Source organism: Homalodisca vitripennis, unplaced genomic scaffold, assembly GCF_021130785.1.
Source record: "Homalodisca vitripennis isolate AUS2020 unplaced genomic scaffold, UT_GWSS_2.1 ScUCBcl_320;HRSCAF=2060, whole genome shotgun sequence".
In the NCBI taxonomy this organism is placed as follows: Eukaryota; Metazoa; Arthropoda; class Insecta; order Hemiptera; family Cicadellidae; genus Homalodisca; species Homalodisca vitripennis.
Window position 1 is genome coordinate 17,287 of NW_025776439.1, and position 8,643 is coordinate 25,929.

An 8,643-nucleotide genomic window follows, 5' to 3' on the forward strand; every position below is an offset into this window, starting at 1 on the left:
ATTAAAAAGTTTACAAATTGAATCTTTATTGAGATATTGCACATATACATTCATATTTTTGATTATTATGTTAGGTTTCATTGTAGTGTTCGAGAAAGAAATGTTTCGGTCAGGTAAAGAGGTTACTACAAGCAAGAGTGCACGGTAATCAAATTTATTCACCAATTTTATAACATTGATATTCGCTTGCGGAAACTTAATGCGTTTGTACATAGGCATTTTGAAAAGATTTTGCACAGTTTGTTTATAACTTTACCTTCTGCTATTTTATCATTGGCATCATGGTTGCCCGTAAGATCAATGTAAAATATCCACTGACGCTCAGCCAAATTCCGTGGAGTGACATGCACCATCATAGAATTCTGTGTTTAGTATATAAAAATAATTATATATTTAAGAAAACCTTATTGTTAATATGTCAATTCATTTTCGAAATGCCATGCTGAAATGCAAGTATACAGACAGAAAGAAATACATTTGTCCAACATCTCAAGTGACATACTTAGATGTCCTTTATAAATATGTGTGTTAGATGTGCAAGATGTAACTTTATAAATCTATTTAGTTTTAGTTCATTAACAAGGTTTTTGTAATTTAGTGTAAATTTACAACTAATAATATTCATTAAAACTTGGTACTTTAACCTTTTCACTGCCCTCCCACTTCACAAACAAATCAGTCTGACTTATTACAAAATACTTTCTTTCAATTTCCTGAAATTCATTCGATCTTTATTTACAAAAAGTCATTATTTCTATTACACATATAAATATAATATTTTTTGCTAACTGAGATAAGATCAAATATGATTAGTCGTTAACCAAAAACATAATTTGTTTGTTTTTAAGCTTAATTTACGGTAGGTTTTTTTAAAATGAGCAATATGTCCTAATTAAATTTTACATTTCGGAACACTACCTTTTTAGCATAAGAATCTATGCTCTTCTTCAGAGGTTTCAAAACGTTTTAAGACATACATTTAAGCATACAATAAACAAATATTAATTAATGCGTAGCAGTGAACTTGCTAGAAGCTATCTAAATAAAATGAACAGATGTTTTTGTAAAAAGCGAAGGAAAGTTCCAGACTGGTGAAAACAAACCCACCGCAAGGAACACTGTTCCTAATGCGTGTTAGGAAACCAATTTTTCATCCTGTTGTTAGACGAACAACGATGATTATTCATTCTTATTTGCAATGGGTTTGTTTGTCAATTCAACATAATCAATTGTTCAATTTTTACATGTTAAGTTTTACATTACATTTTTAATTCAATTTAATTCTCCTCTAATAGGATAATCTTGCATAGTTTTACCAGTAAAATAATTGGGTGATGTTATAATTTTGCAAGTATTGCATCGTTTGTCTTTATACGGTTGACACCTAAAATTTTTCTTCTTTTCTGAATTTAGAATTTCAGTAGGTGGAAATTTGGGCCGTACCAAGAAGATTTTTCAGGTTAGTATTTCTATGAAACACTAGCTTGGGTGGTTTTCAAAATAAGTGTTTTGTTATTGGTGAAGATTCAAGAATATTTTTTTCCATTCTTAGAATATTATTTGTTTCTATAAACGAGGGAAATATTTTATTATAAATTTTACATCATCATTCTTTTTTGTTTTATGAACATTAAAGTGCTTTATATGATTATTTATAAATTTTTAAAGATATTTATTTTGTTAAATACATTTCCGATTGTTTTAGATAGTTTTGAAAATCTGCACCATCAGTACATAATTTTTGGCCCTAACTGGCAAACCCGTTGGTACTGATGTTTTGTAACGTATAGAAGGACAGTTGTTAAAATGTACATAATCCATTGTATTAGACTCTTTAATATAGATTTATGAATTTTTGTTTTGAGAAATCTAGACTTAATAAAACGTCTACATCTATTTATGTAGACAATTATTGATAAATTTTGATCCAGTTATAAGTTGATGTCCTTTAACCCCTAGACCTGAGCAAGTAAGTCCCACCACAAAGTGTATAATGACCTTACTTTATTTTATTTTAACAATAATAACTTAAAAATTAAAGAATTACCTACAAATAATAGCTATGGGTACTAGGATGGCACCTGCGTATGCTAATCTATTAACGGGAAAATTAGAATAAGATTGCTTGAATTCTATATCCTACAAACTCTTGTATAGTTGAAATTCATTGACGATATAATATATATGTTTACTTGGAATTTCAAATCACACACACACACAGACACACACATTTTGACTTTGACATTCATTGGAAGAATATAATAATAAAACGAACCTTATTAGACTTTCTTGTCAGAATGAAAGAGCGAAACAAAATTGAAAGTTACACAGAAACGCTTTGAATCTGTTATAAAGCGTTCCGAGATAACAGGACAAGGAGTCAGTACTGGAGTAATGTTTAACATCAACCCTTGTACAGTTTATCACAATTTTGTTTCATTATACATGTTTAACATCAACCCTTGTACAGTTTATCACAATTTTGTTTCATTATACATGTTTAACATCAACCCTTGTACAGTTTATCACAATTTTGTTGCATTATACATGTTTAACATCAACCCTTGTACAGTTTATCACAATTTTGTTTCATTATACATGTTTTACATCAACGCTTGTACAGTTTATCACAATTTTGTTTCATTATCCATGTTTAACATCAACCCTTGTACAGTTTATCACAATTTTGTTTCATTATACATGTTTAACATCAACCCTTGTACAGTTTATCACAATTTTGTTTCATTATACATGTTTAACATCAACCGTTGTACAGTTTATCACAATTTTGTTGCATTATACATGTTTAACATCAACCCTTGTACAGTTTTATCACAATTTTGTTTCATTATACATGTTTTACATCAACGCTTGTACAGTTTATCACAATTTTGTTTCATTATCCATGTTTAACATCAACCCTTGTACAGTTTATCACAATTTTGTTTCATTATACATCTTTAACATCAACCCTTGTACAGTTTATCACAATTGTGTTTCATTATACATGTTTAACATTATACATTTGTCTGTTTATTAGCATCTTAAATACAACGTAGGGAGATAATTCGTGCTCTATAAAACTTTTAATACAAATAGTATTCATTATATATAACCCATTTAACAGAATATTCTTTTTTAGATTGTAAATCGGTTGTCTTGTTTAACTGCCTGTGTTAATTTAAGGACGTTGTGGATATAAAGAAACTCACGCAGGGTTGTTTGCAGATAAGACTTAAAGTTGTGTTTTTATTATTTATATAGGTTCTTATTATTCATTCAACAATTAAAATATATTATTTCACTTTTTAAGATCTTTTGGAAATTATTATATTATTTTTTCTATTTTCTTTCATGTAGGTAATTCCTATGGTATAGCATTTATCGTTTCAGCCGTAATTATCCTACTTTAGTGTCATTATCTTTGTTGCTACTTTCTACTAATTTTCCAATCAATTTAATAATTTTTCTATAGATGACGCATACATTAAGTTCCAATACTGTTCTAAATATCGACAACGTTGAAGCTTCCATGACATGTTGATTTACTGGCGGATCATTTTGAAACTCTACACATCTGCAATTAGAATATCCAGGAAGGTGTGTAACATTTACAACTGTCTCGTGTTCGCAGAAACGTTACAAAGAAAAGTATTTAAAGATCAAGTGAATAGATTCTTTTTGTATGTTTACAAAAATCATTGTTATTGCTACAAATTTAACTAAATTGAAACTTTACCAATTAAATTATTACTGATGAAAGTTTAAATCAGTGAATCAATATTTAAACCCAACAACGGTGACATACTGGTAACAACGATAAACAATTGACTCTTTAAAAGTGTTCAAAGGTATCTGAGGCATCAGGAAAAGAAATATATTTTCAAATACTATAATACTGCTTAAATTTATTTTGTGTTTTTTTAGGTTAAAATATTAACTAGGTTAAGTAATATGATTGTATTAAATATTTGTTGCCCCCATTAAAGCCTGAATATTTTTTTATTTAATTTTTACAAATATTTTGATATGTATAGTATCTATAAGTGCAATTTAGGCTATTGACACCATTTTTAGCGATATGAGTAGGCAGTAGTTGCAGAACGGGGGTGGTACAATAATGTACCGCTAGGCTTCTCGGCTACTGCCTTTTTACATAACTTAAATTTTTGTGCTCTTTTTATATTTTCCTGTGGTTGATTTTAATTAACAATTGGACTATTGGTTAAAATAACTAACAAAACATTTAATAAAAATATTTTTTATTTGCAATTAAATGAGTTTATACAATTTATGCTAAGACCTTATGCTTATTATGGCATTATGCTAACAATCCATTGGTCTTATCTACAACATGGAATCAGTGTTTTGTGCATTTCATTTCAAACTAAACTAAATCTTAGATAAACAAACTATCTACTTGCAATGAAACGGCTTGAAACAATTGACACACAGACCAAAATTACATTTAATACATTGAGTTTGAACCCCTTTTGTGCAATTCATTCCTTGACACCTTCTCCTCTCCCCATTGGTTGGCACAATCAGATAGTCCACACGATCGTAACGGATGGCGTCAGACACTGGGCAGCTGCTGTTACTGAATCTTGACGCACTTATTGTTCGGCCGGGACCCTTGGTCAAGTACGTCTTCACAATTTCTCGCTTGAATTGTAGTAGTGATATATTAGATCCTGTTGCCCTCATTAGAACCCAAGCATTGTGGGCTGCAGCACCTATCATCCAAGTAAAAATGCACCACCACCATTTCTTTCCTCGGATATTCACCCTATAATAGGACACTCCCTGGTCCATTCTGTCCACTCCCCCCATTGCTCTGTTATACTTCATTATCAAGTTAGGTTGAGTTATTTGGATGTGTTTTTTATGAGTTTGAGAGTACCTGTCTACTTTTCCTCCGACTGGTTCTACACTGTAACAATTGGAAGCCACAGTGACAACAGAATTGTCCATCCACCTTACAATAATCAAGTTTTCTTTCTTACACGACACATAGTCATAGTAACCGCCAGATTGCATTTCATGTCAGATGGTGTTGTTAGACAGAAGTCTATGTTGTTTGATGGCAGGCGATTGTTTCTAATTGTGCCTGTAGCAGTGCAGTTTGTTGTCTAGAGGCAACTAAGCAAATTAATTCCTGTGAACAGATTGTCAAAAGATTATATCAAACTGTAAGAACTCGCTCTTATCTGGCATTTCAAACATCATCTTGACAAGAGGAGCAGCAGATTTTTCCAAAATCTTTTCGTCATCTTGGTGCAAGCCAGGAATGTTCGTTTTTAAGGTTCAAAGTTTGTAAGATAACCTTTAGAGGTGCACAGAGACCAAAGTTTGTACCCAAATCTAATCGGTTTCCCTTTTATAAATTGTTTACATCCATGCTTCCCATAATATTCAATCATCGACTCATCATAACTCAGCTCCGTATCACCTTTTATATTTGTCCAAAAATCCCTTCTTTAAAATATTTAACATACGCCTTAGCTTTGAGTAACGATCATTAGCATCCAACTTAGAGTTATCAGCACAATGCAGGTAGCGCATTATGTAAAAGAATGTGTCTCTTCTCATAGCCTCAGATACAAAAGAATTTTTTACATCTAATTCATTTTCCCAATAGTTTCTTTTGCTGGGCACTTGGTTGTAGCCACTGAGAAGCAGAATTGCTAAGAAACACTTAATTTCTTCATGACACAGAAATGTTATTGTTGTTTTTTTGCCTGCTATAAGTAATACTTCCTTTTACCAACAATTCAGTAATATCATTACAGAAAAATGATTTGAAAAGTTCAGTTGGTGTTTTATTGTTAAACTCACTATAATTTGGTTCAGGTTTCAACCTGTAAACGTTGTTTATATCTTTTCTTTCCCACTTCATCTCTTTTTATGAATGCCATCAAATTTTAGCTTGCTAATAATACATTCTGTGAGCAAAGAGAGAAAATTACAGGTTTTTCTCCGTTTTAGATTAGGGGTGGTGGTAGCTTCATCGGTAAGTCTACCGATCCCAGAGATTCCGCTGGATATTGGTTCTTCAGTGAGATCACAGGTTGTGATAAGCCTAGGCATACCTTGCTCTTCGTCATGTTCATCCCCCATTCTTGTGCCATCAGCCAACACTGCTTCTCCGAAACCAGCTAACTGAGTTTTCGGCAAATTGTCTAGTTTACCCCCATCATCCTCATCTGCAGAATCTTCTGCAGATGTATCCCCATCGACTTCAGGTGGTTGGATGAATATCCGTTGCACAGAAGGAAGTTCTTCGTTCTCTTCAAGTAGAGTTGTTATTTAAGCAACAGTCAATCTGTAACGAAACCAAAATCATTTAATAGGTAGGTCTATAAGAATTAACCAATGTATAATAATATATAGTGTATATTCAATGTACAACAACACATACATACCAAGAAATAAGATAATCAGGCCTTGTAGATACGATTTTATTATATGCATACATGAATTTCGCAGATCGGGTTATTGTGTTGACATGGTAGTGTGTTGTCCTAGCGGTACAATAATGTACCATCTAGGTTATGTCTAATGTATATGTCAGAAAACCACTGTCATTTGTGTAAATTAGACATTACATACATACTTATACACTACATATAGTACTTTGATGATTACAAAGTTTTTATTGAAAATAACTTATTGAAAATACTGCAATAAGTTCTATTTAAAGTGAAAACTTTAGGTGTATATAAAAACATTCTCACATTACTAATTTAATTTTACTAAAATTATATGAAAATTTCGTTAACGAGTTCAGTTAAAATAAAACCATGCCATATTTCGAAACTTGGGCGGCTGTAAATGTTTTATTTATCAATGTAAAACATTGTTTATTTAGTTTTAAACTCAATACACATCTGAATAAATGGCTAATTTTGAGTGGAAAATTATGAACATATTGTTTTTTTCTGCGAGTAAACAAACTTGTGTCAACAAATGAAAAATCCCTAGGCACAACGAAATGTATCATCCATGTAACTGAAACAAATAAACTATACTTTTGGGTGTGAGTTTTTGAAATGTTATCCTGTTAAAACACATGTAATTATCGTTTCATAAACAACGTTTTCATTTACTGAAATATTTATGTGGATAACATATTTTACATAATCCTATATATTACGTTATTAATTGTGTTCAAGGCCAACAGCGCAATATTGTTATTTAATGGTCGATTGTAACTTTATAACTGCCATAAAGTATAATATAGACCTTCCCTTATTGTATGAACATAGCACTTGAACATAGCAGGAATGATAAAGTAGAAGGTCCAGTTTGTTATAACTATTATGTCCTTGACTTCAAGAAATAACTATAATTTCTCTTACAATCCTTGTCATTCAATCAATAAAAAAGGTTCATAAATATTTCTCCCTTTTTTATTAGGCTTTGTTTTACGTCTGTAGTGAACAAGTGAACAATAATTACGATAAAAATAGAATCAGTACGTGAAAATCATTTTTGGTATGGGTCTGCAGCACATTAAATACTGTAAACATTATTACCAGTGTCTTTTTTTAATTCTTTCCCATCTATTTTAACATTATTATATAATATAATTAACTTTTAAATAAAAACACAGTAAAACACTACGTTTAAGTAATATGATCATTTTAGCTATAGGTCTAATAACTAGATTAAAAATGTTTTACATAAATTAAATGGAACTAAAAAATATTTTTAAAAAACCGTACCATAATCTTTTTTCTAATTAACATATTGAGAAGAAGTAGCTAACTACAAGGGTGAGCATTAATTGATTTTAATGATCTAGCTCAAATGGATTCGAGATGCCAAATGGCCAGCGAACAGAAACTAGTTTATCGATAATAGAAGTTTCATAAAGTTAAGATGAAATTTTTCTCGTTCTGAATGAGTAAATCATATTAACTCACTTAAACTGTGGTTGTACTGCTAAAACAGTGTTTTATTATTAGCTGCAACCTATCATTCAATATTAACTAAGAAACATTCGTACCGTTAATTAGTTAATTATATTTTATATAATGTAAATTTCACAACCTAGTCAGTCAGTATAATTTAGTATTATTTCTTTTATCCAATGTTCCGGAACTAAATTATTGGCGGAGTAACTACCTAATTGGCACGCGTATGAATATTTTCTTCTAACCCTTTGTAGCAGCCCAACTACGTGACCGATCAGATCTCGCGCGCTTTGTCCGTAAGTAAAATTTATCTTTTCGTATTATTAAATTAGCCCTTTGATGCCAAACGTATAAAAATGAATGTAACATAAAGTAAAGTTGTAAATAGTAAAGTAACTTACACTTGAAGATCTTTTATTTGCTTGATTGAAATAGATAAAAGTTGTGGCGTCGTCCTTCAGGCAAACACGTTGTTGTAATAAGTAATTTGTATCATTTAATGGCTAATACCGTCGCGAATTTGTTTTAGGCGAGTTCACGTATCTCACGTATTATTGGAGTAGATGGCTACCAGTTTCTTAACTTCTACTCCTCTTCTAGAAATAACCCTTCCCAGATTACAGCTTCAATGTCTCGTGCCAAGACGCCGACACCCGGGTTGTGAGTCTACATTTTGCGAAGGGAAGTGAAATCTTAATGTTTTATAAAGTAAAACATCGTAGGC